General features: G+C 35.2%; 1 long non-coding RNA gene across 1 annotated transcript in view; it reads right to left on the bottom strand.

Moving 5' to 3' along the window:
- Window positions 1–10,482: 10,482 nt before the first annotated feature.
- Window positions 10,483–23,363, bottom strand: part of LOC129001045 (uncharacterized) — a 48,198-nt gene continuing 35,317 nt past the window's right edge. Inside the window, exon 3 of the long non-coding RNA XR_008491384.1 lies at window positions 10,483–10,998. This is a non-coding gene — a long non-coding RNA (uncharacterized LOC129001045). The remainder of the gene's footprint in view (window positions 10,999–23,363) is intronic.

The following is a 23,363-nucleotide window of genomic DNA, read 5'->3' as shown; positions in this document are numbered from 1 at the left end:
GATATATAAATTTCATTTGCTTAGGCCTACTTAAATAAAAGGAGCCTGTAATTATTTTATCATCCATTTTTATTATTGTCTTTATTATTATCTTTATCATATTGTCCATCCACTTTATTTGAATAATGATTAAACATTCTTTTACCTCTCACTAAAGAATTCTTATTATTTAAATCGATCCCGGTTACGCCCCCGGTCACAATTCTAATCGTGGCAATGACATTATGACAAGATCGTTTTATTTGGCTAAATGAAGGCGTAAACAGTGAAACAAATTGTAAACAAAACATGACCTCTATAATCTACATTGCACCGTACAGAAATAAAACAAAAATTTGGGCTTAAGCTGTTCCATAAGTATCGACAAATCTACTAAATATGTTTTGATCATAGATCAAACAGTCCCTTAGAAGATTTGTCATTCTTGTTGAAAAGCTGGAGCCAATTTTATTGCTATTCTATGCCGACTGTAGAGGTTGTGTTTTTTTACAATATGTTTCTTAATTGTTATTTCAGTTATTTAAAACCTAATTTAACCAAATAAAACTATCTAATCATAAAAAATAACTGGTCTCCTAGTTATATAACCAAACAGTAAAGCACAAATCTTAAAATTACCCTAATATAATAGAAACAAGATTTCGTTTACATTAGCGATCAGTGTCGATGTACATGAACTAGACACGAAAAATAAGCTTATAAGCTTCAAAATCAACAATGGGATGAGAAGTCTACTTATGTTGCATAGTCTACTGTTTTATCTATGAAAAAGTATTTTTACACCGGTATTACACAATATTACAAAATAAATATTACCTATACAATAGTTATCATGCATAGCATAAATAAGCAACACGAGCAATATCAAACTTATGATAATATATTTCAGCTTACATAATTAAAGTAAAACAGCACCGCGCGTTATAAGCTATGCCACGTTTTTAAAATTATAAGCTATAGAACAAACGAGATTTTATAAGCTGCAGCACATTTGAGCTATGCCATTATAAGTTATGCCACATTTTAAGAAAACCGTTATAAGCTATGCCACATTTCTACGATTATAAGCTATGGAACACTTTAAATTTTCCATTATAAGCTATGCCACATTTTCAAGATTATAAGCTCTGCAACATATTCGCAATTATAAGCTATGACATTATAAGCTATGGCATCGTACCCGTATAGGTCAACCCGCCACCTCGACAACAGGCCACCACGACAACCCACCACCATACAATTTTCCGAGGTGGCGGGTTGTCGTACACACTCAAGTCAATGAGCCACCACGACAACATGCCACCACGACTACCCGCCAACACCAGTTTTTATCAGAGGTGGCGGGTTGTCGTGAAGCTCCATGTTCGATGTCGGCCACCACCTCGCACGTAGGCGACAACGCGCCACCCCGTCAACCCGCCACCACTCTTTTACGAGGTGGCGGGTTGACGTGTACGCTCAGTGTTCGGTGCCGTCAACGCACCACTTCGCTCATAGGTGACAACGTGCCACCTCGAAACACACCACCATGCACTCTTGTCGTAAATCGGTTGGATTTATATTCTGTAGCATTAAATATATTGTACGTTGATTCAGTTAAGTTAGAGAAAGTTAATGTAACTCTTAAATAGCATTTCTGGAAATTTTAGTTTATTTTCGGAAGAAAGATTGATAGGTAATACAATTATTAACATGGTGAAAACCCGACATTTGAAAGGGTCTCACGCCCTTAAGGGTAGGAAGTATTAAATTGTAAAATCTTAATGCAAAACTACGAATTGGGCCGAATCTTTTAACACCTTAAACGTTAAAATTTGTCCACAAATAAGGGAGGAGTAGTGTTCACAAAAAACAGCCCTCACGTATTAATATGAGATATGATAATGTATACCAAAAACAAAAATTGAATATTTATTTTACTTAATTGCTAGTGAATAAACAATGTTTTTTTTTTCATTAGGTGTATAAATATATATATATTATATATATAAGTTTTTATGCGCACCTACCACCACGTGCGCACGCCAAATACGTGTGAAAAGCATACATTTTATAAATTTAAACCGGCAGTAGTCAGGGATAGTTGTGCCATATAATGGTGATTGCGAAAGCAAGACGGAAATAAAATTGTATTCACTTGAATTCAAAAGGTAATTCGGGTGAAATGATCGGTATTTATTCTGTGATTAGACCACGAATACTAGAAAAGACCCGGCATGGATTATAAACATAAACAAATGATGTTTAAAAAAATAGTACAACACCCCATTGCTGTAATAATTATGGTCCAAAAGTTATTGCAGATTTAATGATTTTTAACTATATACTATCACCGCTTTCCCAGGATAAAGGATGTTAACAAGCTTATGGGAGAAAGTATGTTTCAGAATGCTGATACCGTTTATTTTTACACTTGTTTTGTCATTTCTAATGTGTGATATTAAGTAATCGTCCGTGATATGAAATAAATTGAATAACGTATATTGACGCTTTCAATTGGCTGAAGGCCACTGAGGCAGAGCCCTGATGAAATTTCAAAATGTTTTGTTTTATGGCAAATTTACAAGTCACGACCTATCCAACGACACCTTAAACTTTATGATCGGATGTGTAGCAGTTTCAAAACAATGTTCACAACATTTGGGCTGGCCAATTAAATATTTAAATAATGATGATGATTATATGTAGGTAGGTAAATGTATCCTCGACTAAACAATTTTCACAATGTGCAGTATATCGTATCAACATAGGTTAAAATAATATTACTGATTAATTTGAAACTTAATTACGCATCAAGCAGTTTCATTATACAGTATAATACGATTAGATACAAATTTGACATAGGATTATAACCTGAAAAAAGTCAAAGCCAAAGTCCTTTATTTTTGTTAACCTGATTTTTGTTTTGATAAATAATTGGGGGGTTTTCACAAGATAATGACGATTGGTACCATTTTCCTCCGTTTAATAATTGATCAACGCTGTTTGGCGAAATAATATTACATTTGGATGGTAAAAATGTAACTGGCCTAAGCGTTTATTTCAAGTTACGGCCTGATTCATATGTTGAAGTACAGTGATACTAATTATACTAATATTACAAATGAAAGTTTGTGTGTTTGTTTGGGGTTCAATCACTCAATAACAACTTATTGGGCACATCGGGATTATGCTGAAATTTGGCATGATGATAACACTTTCCTGATTAAAATATAGGCATGTTATTACCTTAAAACTGTTTTCTACCTTCTGGCCTTTTTGAATCTCTCTCGTATGTATTAAAACAATAGCACAATATGCCTCATTGCTAAATCAGGAACGAACCATGAGTTATTACTGGGAAAGTGAACGAAATGCATGTTGTAAAATGTAGACGTGGAAACCTGGTGCAAAGTATTTGGCCTATTGTTTAATATAAACAAACCCATAACCCATACCAGTCAGTACAGCGGGAACTTTAAAGGAAATATAAGGGACAGAATACAGGGGTGTCCCGTTAATCCCCTCGCACGTTTCTAAATTTCTTACATTTTTCTTTCTCATCAAAGGCCATTCCAGTTATTGGGGTGTCGTATCACTCAGGTCAGTTCACTTTCCCGTAGTCCTTTAATTTCCAACCTAAATACTGTTTTCATTTCACGTAGTAATCGCAAAAGAGAACCAAACCAATATTCTGCTGTTGATAAAAATATTCGCAACGGGAAGATGTGCCAAACGTCCATACTGCCTAATCCAAACACTTGTTAAGTATATTGAATTTTTAAACAAATAGCCACCAAATTTTACAAAAAAGTATGCCCTACATTGTAATTGCCCTACTGTTAACATTAAAATATATCAATAACAAAATATATTACAAAATTGCACTGACAAATACAAGAACTCAGCATCATTCACATAGCGAGATGGCATTAAAATGTCAGGAATGTGGTGCATTTTAAAAAATAACAAAGAAGATAAGGCGAAGGATTTTCTTCCTGCTGCCATAAAGGAAAAGTGAATTTACCACCATACCGAGAAAGCTGTTATATCCAGAGCCTACTTAATGGAGCAAATCATTTGAGCAGAAACTACAAAGAGAACATTAGATCGACAATTGGTACAGTGTATGCAATTGAAGTCACTGCAGAGGTTAGTTTTTTCCCCAAAAAATCGTCTAGAAGTCTGGATTTTGTTTTTTGAATCTCTAACTTTAACTTATATATAATTTGTCATAATTATATTTACACAGCCAAAATTAAATTTGTATTATTTATTCCCTAAATATCAAAATTGTTTTTGTATTTAAACCCAAAATCACTTGTATATTAATCTTGACTTACTTGACTTATTTCCTGTTATTCCTCCGAGGAACATAGGGCAGCAACCAGACCTCTCCAGCCGGTTGGGGGTGATTCTCTTAGCCTCCAGCCATGATCTCCCATCCTGCCGCAGCTCTTGGTACACCGTACGCCTCCTGGTAATTTTTGGTCTCCCCCTTGTTCTTTCACCTTGCAGATTCCACCCCAGAACATTTCTCACTAGCTCGCTCTCTCCCTTTCTTAGCGTGTGGCCAATCCATTTCCACTTTCTTTCTTTAATTTTCTTCTTGAGTAAGATTTGGTTGGTTCTGGCCCATAACTTTTTGTTGGAAATGACCACAGGCCTTATTCCTAAAATTGACCTGAGATATTTGTTAACAAATACCTGAATCTGAATGGCTCGGTCCTTTATACTGGACCCTTTCCAAGTTTCACAGCGTTACAACTGAACTGAGTTGACATTTGTTTCCAGAAGTCTCAGTTTCACTCTCAGTCTCTTAATTGGGAAGATTTCCAAATTGGAATAAGCTGGGCAAATGCCCCTTTAGCTTTTTCAACCAGCTTCTTACATCTTTATCTATTCCTCTTTGGTTAGAAACAATGCTTCCCAAGTAGCAAAACTGTTCAACAATTTCTTCTTTCCCAATACATAGAGGTTCTTCTGACGCGTTGTTGATCCTGAGGGCTTTAGTCTTGGAGATGTTTATATTCAGTACCCCCGCCGCAGCAAACCTGCAGACTAAGCGAATTTCAACTTGTCTGAATACATTTTTACTCAAATATTTCCATAAATAAGACATATTTATTCCCTATTTAAATAACATTAGATTTAACGTGTGCCTAGGTTTGCTGCTACGGGGAAGGTAAAAAGTGTTTTTTGACCATACGTGAATAGTATGGGATGAAATAAATAAATTTGCCAAATTTTATCAATATATATCCATAAATATATAACAATATACATAACAATTTGTTTCCAGAAGTCTCAGTTTCACTCTCAGTCTCTTAATTGGGAAGATTTCCAAATTGGAATAAGCTGGGCAAATGCCCCTTTAGCTTTTTCAACCAGCTTCTTACATCTTCATCTATTCCTCTTTGGTTAGAAACAATGCTTCCCAAGTAGCAAAACTGTTCAACAATTTCTTCTTTCCCAATACATAGAGGTTCTTCTGACGCGTTGTTGATCCTGAGGGCTTTAGTCTTGGAGATGTTTATATTCAGTACCCCCGCCGCAGCAAACCTGCAGACTAAGCGAATTTCAACTTGTCTGATTACATTTTTACTCAAATATTTCCATAAATAAGACATATTTATTCCCTATTTAAATAACATTAGATTTAAGGAGTGCCTAGGTTTGCTGCTACGGGGAAGGTAAAAAGTGTTTTTTGACCATACGTGAATAGTATGGGATGAAATAAATAAATTTGCCAAATTTTATCAATATATATCCATAAACAAGTAAACTACAACAACTTTTATTTTCTCCATAAGAAAAACATGGGAATTTTAAATTAAACTATTTTTGAATTTTCTCCGTGACCGTTAGGCATACAACAGCGCTTCAATATACTAAATTATTTCTTTTTTTAAGCTCTACAAAACGGTTTAGAAAGAAATTGCAAAATTTTTTGTTTTTAGGGTAAAAAATGGGAAAAACACATTTTTACCCCATAAAACCCCCCATAAACCACTGTTCCCATGGTCCGATTATGCTGGATCGCGAACTCGTTCGAATAAACATAGTTTTACACGTTTGTACCAAATTTCATCAAAATCGGATCATTTTTGCTCGAGTTATCGCGCTAACGGACACACATATATATATATATATAAATATATATATATATATATATATATATATATATAAATATATATATATATATATGAATTTGAACGGATGGTGTTTTTGGCCTCTAGGGACCTCAAAATGAAAAAAAAATCGGTCCCGCGTCCAGGTCTTACCATGAGTACTACGGTAATAGCTTATTCCCTATATGGCTTGATCCTGAGGGCTTTAGTCTTGGAGATGTTTATATTCAGTCCAATTCTTCCTGCCATCTCCTTACGGTCTAGAATTTTATCAGGTGCATCTTGGTGTCTCTGGGATAATAGACATATATCGTCTGCAAAATCCAGGTCATCCAAACGACCGTTAATGCCCCATTGCAGTCCTTTTCTTCTCCCTTCTACTACTTTTCTCATGACATGGTCTATGACGATTGTCAAAAGGAGAGGGGGGAGCAAGCATCCTTGCCTCACACCAGTCTTCACTAAAATAAACGGTATCAGCAATATGACACATACTTTCTCCTATAAGCTCGTCAACAACCTTTATCATGGGTAAGCGGTGAGATTAAATATGTTTTTTTATACAGGGTGTCCCGGAACTCTCTACCAATATTTTAGGGCATTGCTCCTGGGTAAGAAACATAACTAAATATTATATTTAAACTGTCCGGAAGTCCTTAGTTACTCACACAGCCGCCATTTTGTTTTTTTCAGTTATTAATTTTTTTCTAAAGAATGGTTAAACATATGAAATGGAAACTTTGCACAAACATTTAGGACAACTAGACAAAGCTACCAAAAAATTATCACGATTTTTCAAATGCATAAAACAAAGTGGCGGCCATTTACAATTTTTGTAAAATCAATGGTTTTTGAGTTATTTAAGAAAGAAAATTTTAAATGGCCGCCATTTTGTTTTATGAATTTGAAAAATCTTCAAATTTTTTTTGTAGCTTTGTCTAGTTGTCATAAATGCTTGTGCAAAGTTTCCATTTCGTATGTTTAACCATTCTTTAGAAAAAAATTAATAACTGAAAAAAACAAAATGGCGGCTGTGTGAGTAACTAAGGACTTCCGGACAATTTAAATATGATATTTAGGTACGTTTCTTACCCAGGATCAAAGCCCTAAAATATTGGTAGAGAGTTCCGGGACACCCTGTAGTTAAAAACCACATAAGTTGCAATAACTTTTGAACACCGCAATTGTTACAGCAATATAACATATTAATTTTGATCAAAACCAGCTTTTGTCCAAAAATCTGATTTGGGAAAATCAGAAAATAGCATGATGTATGCACATTTAGCGATTTATTTAAAACAGGTAGTTGTTTAATTAGATGTAAATGTTTCAAATTGGTTATAAATATATATCGCAACAATATTTAAAAACGAAAACGGAATAAAATACTATAATTACACGACATGACACTAAATAATGTTGACATCATAAATTTCTACAACCAAATTTAGCTGACTCACAACTTAATTGAACAATTTAACAATTTTTAGAATTAATAATGGTATTTAATAGTTTAGGCTACTAAAAATAGGTAAATTTTTAACGTGCAACCAAAAATCTGAATATGTGTATGGGTCTTAGCTATTATATGTGGGTTTTTGTGAGAATATGTGTTGGTTTTAGTGAGACTAAGCCCATTTGTAATTTTCAAAGTAAAATTTTACAAAAACCTTCAGATTTACAAAACTGTGTCAAAATACATAATAATTTTATATTTTTATTATAATTCTAACAAGACCTTGTTTGTTGAAACCGGTTGTAAATTTCTATTTATTTTATCATGTTGAATATACAAACTGAAACACCCACACCCCATCTTAATGGGTTTACTGGTTTTGCAGTTTACCGGGCACGAAATATTTGCCTGATTCCTCGGTAATACATGTTTCAAGACCCTAAAATAGTTGAGTAAAAAACATATTTTTTTTCAATTTTTCACAAATATTTAGCCCAGACTAAGAAAAATCCAATATTTTACCAGAGGTACCAAGACTACGTGTTTCTTGCCATTTAAGGCGATTCCACCAACAAGTTATATTTAACCCTAGATCTGGCGGCGTCGTCTGCTAGCCGTGCACCTGTGAGATGGCAGAGGTTTTGGTCAACTTTGGTAGTGGCCTCATTAAACTGTTAATAACTCTCTTATATTGAATGGAAAGCACAATAAATTATATATATTCTGATTCAGCACAAAATAATGAACAATTTAGTGAAAGTTATTTATTTTTTTACTCATAGTTGTCATAGTAACAAAGAGATAAGTTTATTTTTTTTTTACTTTGAAAAATAAAATTTGAAATTTTATTGATTATAAGAAGTTTTAAAATTTTTTTTTCTTATAAAGATATATTGGAAAAGGTTTGGCAGTTTAGTACTCTACATAGTAATATAAAGACTTTTGGAATAATTGTAAAAGGATTAGTAAAAAGTCAATAAATCTTTCAAAATGTGTTTTCACAAAAAAAGCGCAAATAAAATTTTGAGTGATGTCAAAAATAGTAATAAATTCCAAGAGTCAATAAAAGTTGCATGTTTATACTCAAAAACCATAGGGCTTTCAATAAATATTTGTATTTTACTGATTATTGCAACTGAAAAAATTAAAAAACTCAAAATATAAACAACTTCTACATTTTTTATGAAAAATGTATAACATATTCGCATGAATGAAATGATTATAAAATCTTCATTACCTCATGTATGAAATTCTGAGATATAAATTTTGTTACTAATTTTATGTACTTTTAGAATATATATAGGGTTTTTTGCTAAACCTAAGTAATAAGTCTCCTATAGAGTGTTTTGCAGAAAGTCGCAACCGAAAAATTCATTTTCGAAAAAAGTGACAAGTCATTACAAAGTGATATGGTGAAAAAAAACAAGTCATAAACTGGGTTGAAAAACATTGAAATATATATTTTATGACTAAATATGATTATTACAAATATTTACAAAGTAAGCCTACATTGTATTTGGCATACAAAATTAAAATCGGCTAAGCCTACGCAAAAAATTGGCTGCCAACCAAAAAATGAAATAGCCTTGGCCTAAATTAGAAATAAACTTATAATGAAGAAAGTATATTTACAAGCATGGTTATAGGCTATAAACTGTACAAACAAAAAAGAAATAGGCCTAAATTATAAAAAAACTTTATTAATAAGTCGCCTAAAGAGTTTTGTACTGCACTGTCACAGCACTATAAAAAATCACCTGTTTTCAAAATTTCCCACACGCGTATATAGAAACGCCCGTAGATGTTTTATATATGAAAAATAAAGCCCGTAATCTCATCTTCACAACAGTATAGGTTGTTAGTAATTTATTCCATCATAACACAACAAAATATGTGTTTGAGTGTGCCAATGACAAATTCGGCTCAATGAGCCTCTGCCATCTCACACTACACTTGCCAAATTCGGCTCATTGAGCCTCTTGCCAGATGTAGGGTTAAATATTTCAAACCAACTGGGGCAAATTTCACATGAAAGTTCAGAATGCGATCTTTCGAATGGTATATATATTATTCGCATCTGAGTTGATTATAAGTGTTTTTTTTTACCGTTGAAATAATTTCGGCCCATACCGTCACCAGACGACGTTGGCTATTCTAAGCATCACCGTCAAACCGTCACCAGACGACGGTTGGCCACTGCTAGGGTTAATGATAGAAAACCCAACCCATGTCGTCTTGGTCGATAATCGACCAGCGCCAGATACAGGGTTAAGTAACTGTTATCATGTACTTTTTTTTTACGGATAAGCTTCAAATTATCTTTACCTGTTTATTTATATGTTATATTAATTTAAGACTATGACACTATTTGATGTATTTGTATATCATTGTATCATTTATGAATAAAGACATGTTCAACAAATTTATTTCAATTATAGGCCTATATATAAATGATACTTCTTTAAGAAGTAGCTGGGAACCTTATTTCCTATACAATGGGAGCTCAAGCCCCTAACCTCAAACAAAATAAAGATTAGTATTTTTTTTTTTTACTTTTTTGGGTGGTTTTTCTGGCTAAACCATGATTAAATTCACCAACATTCTTACTGTGTCGATACTCTATACATTAAAAATATAGGCCATGTTCATATATCCAAGATGGAGGCAGAACGTAACATAGTAAACTATTTTTAATCATTGTTACATATTTCCTATCATTGCCATTTTTAAAACCCAGCCAAAATTCAGACTTGATATTAACGTTTCTTTTTTTATTATTTTAAAACTAAAATTTTATCAGTTGCTTTTTTTCATTACTGTTCTAAAGATTCTCTAACCTCTGTTTATTTGTTAATTTGGTAAACAATTTCATGGATCTCTTGAAAATATGCATAAACACAGGAAGAAAAATCGAAATCCATTTAAATTAAATTCTTTAAATACAAATAAAACCTAGATACATAACAAATAATATAAAACATAGACTAAAATAAAAAAATTACAATCAATGTGATGTAAATATACTGTGAACCCTGTCTACATTGTAACAGTTAATTACATTGAAAAAAGTATTGAAAACCAATCTTATTACAGATACTTTGCAGGTAATCAGTCTAAAACAGCTAAATGTCTTTAAGAACAAATCAATTATTTTATGGAATGAGATAGCAACCATACTTTTGTACACTCTTTCCATAAAAATTGGTCATTTGGGACCACTGGTTTATTATGTCATGCAGCAGTGAAAATTACTATAAAGTAATGCAATTAACCTACATAAATAACCTACATAATGCACAAAATTGTTCATCACCTTTTAACACTTGTGATCATTGCTATTATTTACCTGTATTCATCTTATTTCATACATGATCCATTTATATATTTGGGAACTTCTTTAGCAAGTAGGCAAACTCTTCAACTGGATTGAATCTGAAAACAATAGACATCAATTAAAGTACATTAAGATTTTAATTATTAACACCTTTTGGCACATTGCATATAAAAAAGCAGCTGAAGGACCTTTCATCTGGGATGGGAGTAGTGTGTGCTAGCATCATGAGGGTGGAGGAGACACAACAACTAGGACTATTAGTCACCATTGGTCCTCTAATTCAGTGTTTCCTAGCTAGACCAATTAATTATTATTAGAATTCCATTCAGTATTATTTTTTATTGTCATCTTTTAGTTGTTAAAAATTCCATCTTAGTTATCAATAATTACACTGTGTATGTCTAATGTTGGTCGTTTTCATGTTTACAATTAATTTAATGCAGCCAATCTCAATCTGTGATATATAATTTATAGCTACTGTGATATTATTCTGTGTATTAGTTTAAGATACTGTGATATTATTCTGTGTATTAGTTTAAGAAGTCTGGAAAATGTTATTTAGATCCTCAGAACTAAATTAGAATATTATAGCATGCCATATTGTCTATTGTCAACTACAATGTAGCCAAAATTAGGATGTAGTTATTTTTTGACAAAATCAATTATTGTATTGTATTGTATTGTTTAAAGATGGAATAAATGACTATTCATTGACTACCATTTGGTAGATCAACCCTGTCTGTACCCAAAACGGCAGGCAACATAGCGCTAATGCAGCTGTGGAGACACTAACTGCGTTGATCAGGCTCAGTATACAAGGGTAAAACAACTTTGAACCGTTACACACGCCGATGGAATATGGAAAAGCTGGATGTTGAGAAGTTCACTGATGTAATCTCACGGGGGGCGTTGGTGAATCCTGCTGCACCTAATGATGCCGAGGCATTAGTAACGTCCACGATGGAACCAATTGTCTCGGCTTGTGACCAGGCCATGCCACGCAGGAGACGCCATCGCGATAAACAACCTGTGTACCGGTGGACTTTGGAGATCTCAAACCTTCGGAAAGCTTGTCTGAAAGCCAGACGTTCCACTATGAGGACCAGAAGATTCCCGGATTCTGAGGCTAAGTCCGCGGCCTATACAGTGCCGGATTTAGGGTACTTGCGGCCCTAGGCCAAATTACTTGAGCGGCCCTCCCCCTGTGGTGAAAATTCCTTGCGATCGCGGAAGGCGGAAGTAATAGTGACTATCTCCTATACATCAAGGGGACATCATCATCGACACCTGTGATCCTGGATGAAATCGTGGACATCTCTCCTAAACCAAGTCAAAGCCATCATAGTTATCTGGGACCGCAGTAAAATCGTGAACATCTCCCGCGGGCCGCAATCACGGGGACATCATCATCGAAACTTGCGATCGCGGCAAAGTCGTGTTAAAAACCTCTCCCGTGGACTGCGATCATGACGACTTCATCATTGTTACCCGCGGCCGTGCCGAAATCGTAAACATTCCACTCGGGAAGCCATCACGGGAACGTCCTCATTGACACCCCCAGCCGCGGCAAAATCGTTAACAACTCCCGTGAACCACGATCACAGGGACATCATCATCAACACTCACAGCCGCGGTGAAATCATGAACATCTGCCGCGGGCCGCAATCACGTGAACATCATCATCGACACTTGTGACCGCGGCGAAATCGTGAACATCTCCCGCACACGGGCCGCAATCACGGGACATCATCACAGGCACCCGAGGCCGCGGCAAAATCGTGAACATCTCCCTCGGTCCACGGAGACATCATTATGGTCACCTGTGATCGCGGCAAACTGGTGGTTTAAAATAAATTATTTTTTAAAAATTTTATCTAAAAAATGTTTTTCCCAATCCTCTGCGGCCCCCTTTTGCTTGCGGCCCTAGGCCGCGGCCTAATCGGCCTAGTGGTAAATCCGGCACTGGGCCTATACGGCTGCGAGGAAAGCTCTCCGCCAGGCTATCAACCAGAGCAAGGTTAGCTGTTAGGCCTACCGCACACGAGAGACTTTTTGTCGGCCGACTGTTGGTTATCTGTCTGGCTGGAGTCGGGTGGACAATCGAAAAGTCGTCAAGACTGTTTGGTCGTTGACTATGGGTGCCCACACGCCATGACTGTTTAGTCGTCTTTCGAGTGTCAAAAGGATGTATACCGCTGTCATATGTGCGTTACTGGTAATATTTCGTGCAAGAAAACGTGAGAGAAAATACTGGGTGCATCCAATTTATAGTCCGAGAACCTTGAAAGGCCAGATTTACCTATATACTCGGATTTGAGGAAATATCCGGACAAATCTTTCATGTACTCATGAATGAGTGTTGATAGTTTTGACAAATTGTTAATACCCCGGCTTGAAATATCTCATCCCATATCTTTTAGGGAATCAGCTTCCCTTTAACCGTAGATCTCATCGTAAGACCTGGTCCCGGGACCGATTTACCTTTTAGTTTTGATGTCCCCAGAGGCCAAAAACACCATCCGTTCAAATTCACACACACATATATATTTGTCCGTTAGCACGATAACTCAAGCAAAAATGGTCCGATTTTGATGAAATTTGGTACAAACGTGTAAACCTACATGTATTTTATTCGAATGAGTTCGCGAACCAGCATGATCGGACTATGGGAACGGGGGTTTATGGGGGATTTTATCGGGTAAAAATGGGGTTTTCCCATTTTTTACGATAAAAACAAAAAAATCCGCAATTTCTTTAGAAAACATTTTGCAGAGCTTAAAAAACAAATAATTTAGCATGCTAAGTGTTATCATAGATAAAACATACTCCCTTAGTAGATTAGTCATCCTAATGGAACAGCTGAAGCCAATTTTATTGTTAGTTCTGTACGTCCAACTATAGAGGTTATGTTTTGTTTACAATTTGTTTCTTGTTATTGCAGTCATTTAAAACCTCGTTTAACCTAATAAAACGATATAATCATAAACAATAAATGGTCTCCTAGTTATACAGGGTGGAACGAAGTTAGTGTTAAAAATTTTTATGTGTTTAACTACTAAGTATTGGTGACAAAATGGCACCAATTTAAGTTTCCATACCCTCACAGGTAGGGAATAACGGACAATTTAAGATTTTATCAAAATATTTGTATTTGCTTACATAAAACGGCCATAAGTGCACTAAACATTGTTTTATTCCAAATTCATTGTCATTTTTAGAATACTTGTTAAATTTCCAATATTAATAGTACAAATTCATTGAGATGAAACATCTGCACAAGCCCTTATTTGGCAATGGAAGTTTAAATTTGTGATTTTTTAGAAAAAAGTAATAACTTTTTCCAAAGTTTTCCTATACTACACTGGACTCTAGAGAGTGTCAAATATTACTAAAAACTTTGGCAGTTAATAACCTTTAAAATGATGTATAAACATCTACTGTTCGTTTGATTTGTCGTTCTCAAATTTAAGATTTTCTCTTAAAAAAACACGGAATGGCCAAAATCGCCTCCCTTTAAAATAACATGTATTTGCTTAAATAATATGGCAATAGCTGCAATAACAATTATTTTTGAATTGGGTTTATTGTAATTTTTAGAGTCCTTGTGAGATTTATTATAAGAATATTAAAGATATATTAGTTTAAAAAACAATATAAACGTATGTTTTGTGAAAACATGTTAAACTTTTATTTATTTTAATTTTTTGAATACATTGAATATTGTTTAAAGTTACACATAGTACATTTAACTTAAGATTATTTTCTAAGCATAAGCGAATAAATGGAGTAACCTCTAAAATTATGTAGATACTACACTTTACAATGTTATCAATATGTTCACCGAAAACAAAACCCAAAATTAATCTAAGTAAAGTATAGCAATTAGATTGTAGTGCTTAGACACATGCTAGTGAAAATCAGCCAAGTGATTTATTTCTTTACTAAAATTATTGTTAAAGCCTCAGAAATACGTAGTTTAACTTATTTACACAAAAAATAAAAGTTAATTCTAAAACACACAATATTCGAAACTTAAATACAAATAACTGTTCCTTACTTCCTTAACGTTTTAATAGTTGCCTTATATTTGATGCCAACTACTTGAGTTTTTTTTTTCAAAATCTTTATTTTCCCTGATATACAGCCAAGTTTTTTTGCAAGTGGCACCAACAGTAACATTAAAATACAACGTTCCTCTGACTAGCACATCTGCATCCACTATCTTCCACTAAAGATGAGGATACTAAGTACTCCACATAGCCACACAAAACAAGTCCAGTGGACTTAAGGTCTGGCGACCTGGCATGCCAGCAAATCACACCATATGACCCATCTTTATCATTGTTATCATTGTTCAAGTTGTGTATTTTGCATTAAGTCAATCTCGCACATCGGTTGAATGTACCACAGAACTAACACCGTAAACGATATTTAAGTTATGCCAATAAAAAAGAAAAAACCCTAAATGAAGATACTTCACAAAACATAGGTTCATAATGCGTTAATCCTAACAATACCTCAATATATTAGGAATTTTACAAGCATTCTGAAAATTGCAATAATACCCATTTAAACATGATTTTTAAAGCTGCTGCCATATCATTGAAGCCAATACATGTTTTTTTTACAGGAAATTAAACATTAGCCGTTCCGTGTTTTTCAAGAAAAACTCTTAAATTTGAGAACGACAAATCAAACGAACAGTAGATGTTTATACATCATTTTAAAGGTTATTAACTGCCAAAGTTTTTAGTAATAATTGACACTCTCTAGAGTCCAGTGTAGTATAGAAAAACTTTGGAAAAGTTATTACTTTTCTCTAAAAAATCACAAATTCAAACTTCAATTGCCAAATAAGGGCTTATACAGATGTTTTATCCCAATGGATTTGTACTATTAATATTGGAAATTTAATGAGGATTCTAAAAATGACAATGAATTTGGAATAAAAACAATGTTTAGTGCACTTATGGCCATTTTATGTAAGCAAATACAAATATTTTGAAAAAATCATAAATTGTCCGTTATTCCCTACCGGTGAGGGTATGGAAACTTAAATTGGTGCCATTTTGTCACCAATACTTAGTAGTTTAACAGATAAAATTTTTTAACACTAACTTCGTTCCACCCTGTATAACCAAATAGTAAAGCACAAATCATGAAAATAATCCTAAAATAATAGAAACAAAATGTTGTCTACACTAGCGATCAGTGTGGACGTACATGAACCAGACTCAAAAAACAAGCTTCAAAATTTACAATGGGATGAGGAGTCTACTTGTGTTGCTTTGCTTAGTCTATGGTGTTATCATAATGGTTAAAGAGAAATTAAAAAAAAATAAAATTTCCATGATATTCTAATGTAGAACAAGTAAAACGTTGTAGTTTGCTTGTTTATGGATATTTTGATAAAACTTGGCAAATCTACTTATTTTATACTCAGCTATTAATGTTTCACTAAAACACACCCTGAATACCCTTCCTGTAGCAACAACCCTAGGTACTCGTTAAAACTAATGTTATTGAAATAGATTAAATAAAAAATTAAATCAGGCAAATGGGAATTCACTTAGTCTGCAGGTTTGCTGCAGCGGGGGTATTTTTTTTTTTATTATGTCCAAATACTCCTTCATAGACTTTTTATAAAGAAGGGACCGTGCCTCCACTTCATCGATAAGTTTATCAACTTTCTCGTCCCTCAAAACACTTGCACTGGTTGTTGTCGAAGCAATAATAATAACAATTACACACAAATAATAATACTAATCATAATAACAATAATAATACACATGATAACAACGCACTTGACTGTCAGACAGACGGACTTTTTAGTCGTCAGTGTGCACGTTCAAACTTATCTCCATGCCTTTATGAATATGACACGACAGTTGAGTCGGGGAGCAGTCGGCGGGAAAATCGGTCAGCACCAAACTGCCCCGACAGTCTGCCGACTGTCTTGCTGGGGTCGGCCCGTGTGCGCGTTTAGATTTATCACTATGGGACCGACTTTGACTCCCGACTACGACTAAATAGTCGGCCGACAAAAAGTCTCTCGTGTGCGGTAGGCCTTAGAGGAAGCTTCAGGAAGATGTAGACTCTGATCCTTGGGGACTGGGCTACAAGATTGTAACCCAGAAACTCGGCGCCGGATAACCACAATTCTTGTTTCCGTCTCATCCGCAGTAGCCTTTTTTTTATTATGGTAGGGGACATTCCACTCTTTAGTGTCAAAGAGTTGGAATCATCTGTTCTCTCCCTGAAAAATAAAAACGCTCCTGGTCCTGATGGGATCCCCAGTGAGGCTCTCAATAAGTTTTCTCAGTCAACCCCCTCTTACTTCTGAGAATGTACAACACATGCCTGTCTGAAGGGGTTTCCTCCCTTGGAAAAAAGCTAGGCTTGTGCTTGTGCTAATCAGCAAGAGGAAAGCCGACCCGGATAAACCGTCGTCCTACAGACCTCTCTGTGTTAAAGCCCAATCAATATATATAATCAACCCAAATACACTTTTATAATATACTGTACAAAGAAGAAATAGAAACATATGTTATCAAGAACCAAAACAACTACTACATGAATTACAATATAAATAAAGAACTGAAACGAAGTGAGTGAATTGTTTAAGTTATTTTCAATTATTACTTTTAAACAAAACTTCATTTTTATCAACTTATCAAAAACATGATGGTCCTTTGCGGTCACATTAATTGTGCACAGCATCTATTGTAAGTCCATCTATCTATTATTCTAATTCCGTAAGGAATTTCTTGTGCACAGCAAAACTCTTTTATTTATTAACCGATTTTGATGATTGATGTGTCAAATTAAAGGGAATTACCTGCAGAAGTCATGGAATAATTTTTGTCACGCTCAGTTCAATGTGCTTCGCCCCATTGGACTTAAAAGTTTCCGTGTATTTTTAAATATAAGTGAACATTTGGTTAAGTTTATCAAACATATGATTCATTTCCTTTAAAAAACATCTGTCTTCATAAAAGTAGCCTTTTTCTCTACTGTCATTTTAATGTTTAATTTTTCTATTTACCTATCAGTTTGATTTCAAATACAAGGATAACTTATGAGATGGAATAGTTTATTTATGCAGTTTCATTCATGGGGAGTAAAAATCAATCTATTTCATTATGTGATTGTATTTTTTTTAGATATGGTGTATTTTAACGTTTTGATAGATATTTTTATGTGTTGTGTTTTCCAATTTTTAAATTTGATTATTATAAAATGCCACCTAGAAGAAACAATTCCGTGTTTGCGATTCGGCGAAGTATTAACAACAGAGATTGTATGATAATAAAGCTTGAAAATGTACCTATGTTGGTTTTTGAAATTCAAAGAAGAAATGTTATGCGATCTGTTACATTTTCAAATCTATATAATTAATACGCTACATGAAACTTTGTCGGTTGAACTCCTCCGCCATTTCTTAACCGATTTTATCCATTGACGTCTCATTGGAAAGAGCGTGTCGCGTAGATTTGCAAACTGGCCTTACATTTTTGAAAGAGTCCCTTGGGCTCTGCCCCAGTGGCTTTGAAAGGTCCCATGTTATCCTTATGAAGAACATAATTGTTTACATTTTGATCAGCTGTATAATTTAATTGCGTTTATTTATTTTTCAATTCAATGAAACGCATTGAGTACATTTATTTACTATTTGAGTTTGTGTAAACATAACCCCCAAGATGGATCGTATTAGTATGGTTGTTGTATCTTAAATTTGTGTATTTATCGTTGTTTTGTGTCGCTATGACGAATCGAGTTAGCATGATTGTAACTTAAATTTGTGCATTTATCGTTGCTTTGTATAGCTATAATTTGTTTATTTGTTGTATTTCCTTTTAAATGCCTCCGACGCGACGACAACGAAACTAGACAAGAGGCGTAATCGTGATAACGAACGCAGCTACAGAACAGTGGCGCGTAAAGGGCGTTATTATACATCGATGGTAGGCTTAACTCATTACAGTCAGCACCTGACCCTGGTCAATCTCAACTATTTAGTTACAAATGCGCCCTAACACTACCCCAAAACGACTTTTCGTTCTCAATTGGCCCTCTATCAATGACCTGTATTGCATGTACAACGAGGCACTTTGAGAAGGAGAAAATCGGCCGGAATGCTTTAGGTTTATCAACAACGAAGATAAATATGATCTGAGTTACACACTGGTAATCTTTGAGTTGACTCTTTTAAACTCATTGTAAATATGACTGTTATTCGTTTTGAAATAACTCCTGTAATACTTTGCAATTGCTCGAATTCGAGCAACATGTACACTAGTAATAAGTAAATTAGTTTAGTTGAATCAAACTCATACTTTAATGTAAACAGAAAAACGAATACAAACAAAACAAATACAAAATAACAGGTGATTCACATACACATATGGTCTTAAGTCAGTACATCAGTTAAACACATCAATTCTCCCCTTTGAAATGTTTTGGTAACGTTATTTCGCATTTGAGTAGTTGGTCAACATGACGCCTCCAGACAGTTCCATCGTCCATTTGTACTTTATACAGAAGGTTGCTTTCCCTTTCCAATATTCTTCCAAAATTCCACTTGTCTTTTGAGTTTGAATAATTTCTCGCTTGTACTCTGTCTCCCTCCTTAAAATATCTTGTTGCTTGCTTCACATGTTCAGTTTCTCGTTTACGTGTAGGATGTAAAAGAGCTATGTGTGTACGAATCTTCCTGCCAAACATCAAGGAGTATGCATCACAGCCAGATGAATTTGAGGTTTGGCGTAACTGCATAAGCATTCTGAAGAGTTTGACGTCTAGTCTCCCTCCCTCGTCTTCCATTACTCTTAGGGACTTCTTCACAGTCTGAACATAACGCTCAGCCTGCTCGTTTGACGAATGGTGGTAAGGAGCAGTTGTTTTGTGCACCACCCCGTTTTCTGATAGGAACTGTTCGAAGATGCTAGACGTAAATTGACTTCCATTGTCAGAAACCAAAATCATGGGAAGACCAAATGTAGCAAATAATTTTCTAAGTTCTCTTATTCAAAATTCTGTAGAAGTATTCTTAGTAGTTATTACCTCAATTCACTTAGCAAAGGCGTCCACAATAGTAAAGTACCACTGCCCTTGCATTGGGCCAGCAAAGTCTATATGTAACCTTTCCCATGGTCCCTGGGGAGCTAGCCATGGATGATTTTGTTCCTTTCTCGGTTCATTTTGTTTCAAACGGCATTGTTTGCATGATTTTGCCAATTGCTCTATATCTCGGTCAATATTCTTCCATGCACAGTAGCTTCTGGCTAGGGATTTCATTTTCTCCATGCCTAAATGCCCAATATGAAGTTCATCAAGAACTTTCCGACGAAGGGATTGTGGTATTAGAACTCGACATCCTTTGAATATACATCCGTCTTGAAGTGTTAATTCATTGTCATGGTACCCAAAAGCTTCCACTGATTTACCTTCTTCAAGTGCATTAGTATTGGTTGAAGGTCTTTGTCGTGGGCTGTTGACTTAGAAATTGTAGAACAACTAATTTGAAAAGAATCGAGCTGACTAAGTTGAAAAAGGCCACAGTTGTCCCTGCCTTTAGTTGAAGCATGCTCAGTTGGGAACCGAGATAAAAAATCTACGTTAGCATGATCCGATGTTCTTCTGTATTCAATTTTGTAGTCGAATCCAGATAAAAAGTGTGCATAATTAAATAATCTAGTAGCAGATATTGATGGTAGTGTTTTTGTGGGGCTGAATATGGATACGAGTGGCTTGTGGTCAGTAATCAGAGTAAATTTCCGTCCATAACAGTACGGGAAAAACTTCTTAAGCCCCCAGTAGATGCCAGTGGCTTCCTTGTCAATTTGGCTGTAGTGCTGTTCACATTTTGTCAAACTGCGTGAGGGAAAACTTATCGGTCTCTCACTTCCATCGCTGTAACGATGTGAAAGAATAGCACCAAGACCCACCGGGGAGGCATCCGTTGCTAGTACCAGAGGCAAATCAGGATTATAATGTACGTCAGAAGGACGCGATCACTTGCTAGTTCTGATTTGACCCTTTGAAAACTATTCTCGCATTTTGAGGTCCAATTGTAGCGTGCGTCTTTCTTAAGTAGTTGGTTGAGTGGGTGTAAGATTGTTGCTAAATCTTTTATGAATTTGTTGTATTAGTTTATTAATCCAAGAAATTTGCGAAGTTCTGTTACGTTTTCTGGTCTTTTGCTGTTTAAGATGGAAGAGACCTTTTCCTTTGTTTTATGAATACCTTGAGCATCAATTATATGTCCCAGATATTGTAGACTAGTTTGAAAAAACTTACACTTTTCTCTGTTCAATTTTAAGTTTTTACTTTTTAATCTTTCTAGAACATGGGTCCCAGGAAGACGTGGGGAGCATGCTTCGGAGCCGTATAAAAATAGTACATCAAAATATTAGAGGCATTGCTTCGAAATTAGAACTGTTGCAAGTTTTCCTCGACACAGAGATGCCAGATATTGTTTGCCTTACAGAACACAATTTAAAACCAAACGAATTTGAAATATTTAAACTGGAGGGGTTTAACAACGTTTCTTCATTCTGCAGAAAAGATCTTGAGAGAGGTGGAGTCTGTATACTCGCCAAAAATGGCCATTGTTGTCAAAAAATTGATTTGGATTTGTATTGCCACGAGGGCGAGTGTGAATTAGCCGGAGCACTAATCGATTGTGGAGGAGAAACAGTTGTTCTCGATGCAGGCTATAGACCACCTACAAATAACCATCAAATCTTTCTTGACTGCTTAGCAGAATGCCTCGATAAATACAATAATTACAAAAACAAAACCATAATCGTAGGAGATTTTAATATAGATTTGGCCACTAAATCGTTTACAGCCTCTCAATATATCACTACAATGGACTCCTTTGGACTGACCAACAGAGTTAAATCCTTTACTAGAGAATTCAAAAGCTCCAGAACTCTTATTGATCACGTGTTTACGAACAGTGAGGATGAGAATTTCAGATGTTCCGTGATAGTGTCAGCCCTCTCAGATCACCACGCCCAACTTGCTACATTAATACTTCCAAACACAAAAACATCGTCAGCGCCCAGATCAATATTTTGTAGAAAGTTTACACACTCAGCTAAAGAATATTTTGAGATATTGTTAAAGGAAGAAAATTGGGAATCAGTATACTCCCTAGATGATGTAAATGATAAATATTCAGCTTTCGAGACAACGTTAATTCACTTTTTTAACACCGCGTTTCCCAAGAGAGTCTTGAAAAACAAAATAGCAAAAGATAGGAGGAAAATAGTTCTTGGACCTGATACAATTGAGTTAGGAAGAACTGTTCGCGAACTTTATATAAAAACTAAGGATCTTAACTCAACACATTATATGAGACAATACTACTTTCACATGAAACAAAAATATAGATGCCAAATTAGACAGATAAAATCAGCCCAGATACTAAAAGAAATCAACGGCTCCGACAACAAATCTAAAGCAATATGGCAAACAATAAAGAAAAATAAAATATGTAAGGACAATGAAATGAAACCGATTAAGATTATCAATGACATTGGTCAAGTGGTAAGCGATCCCACCGCTGTTGCTGAGACGTTTAATACATTTTTCTTGAACGTTGGAAACAAGTCCAAAGGAGTCCACAGCTTAAACACTATAAGCTCAGTAAGAGACTCGTTTTTCCTCTACAAAACAGATGAAATTGAGATCTTAAGAATAATTCATGAGATGAAAAATAAGAAGTCTTCCGGGGCGGACGAAATTTCTCCCAATATAATTAAAGAAATTGAACATATAATAGCAAAGCCCCTAGCCAACGTGGTCAACAGTTCTTTTGAAGCAGGAACCTTCCCTGACCTATTAAAGACCTCCGTTGTTAAACCACTGTATAAAAAAGGCATACCAACCACTTGCGATAACTACAGACCTATCACTCTAGTTTCGACCATTTCGAAAATATTTGAAAAAGTAGTAATAACAAGATTAGTACAATTTTTAGAAAGAAATAATATTATGTTTAAGAACCAATTTGGATTCGTAAAAGGGAAATCAACCACCAATGCAATGTTTACACTTATAACAAAAGTAGTACGGGCTCTTGACTCAGGAGAAAATGCTTTAGGGGTTTTCTTTGACCTGAGCAAGGCATTTGATACTGTAAATCACGATATGCTCATCAATAAACTAGAATCTATTGGTGTTAGGGGGCTGGCACAGGAGTGGTTCTCCTCATACCTTAGAAAGAGGGAGCAATTCGTTTAGGTCAGAGGTGTTGACAGTTCTGGGTGTGCTCGACCCTTTTTCTCCTCTCGGGACACTGTCACTTGTGGGGTTCCCCAGGGATCTGTCCTCGGACCTGTGCTGTTTCTGATCTATATCAATGAACTGCCTTTAAGTGTTGAGGCTGGAGGGATCTGTCTTTTTGCGGATGACACGTCTTTAGCTCTGTCTGGCTCAACTTCCGAGGAATTAG

The sequence above is a fragment of the Macrosteles quadrilineatus genome, unplaced genomic scaffold (assembly GCF_028750875.1).
Source record: "Macrosteles quadrilineatus isolate MER2022 unplaced genomic scaffold, UCM_ALF_1.0 Scaffold_1__1_contigs__length_201487025, whole genome shotgun sequence".
Classification (NCBI taxonomy): Eukaryota; Metazoa; Arthropoda; class Insecta; order Hemiptera; family Cicadellidae; genus Macrosteles; species Macrosteles quadrilineatus.
Note: the sequence above shows the minus strand (reverse complement) of the source record. Positions and strands in the feature narration are given on the sequence as shown.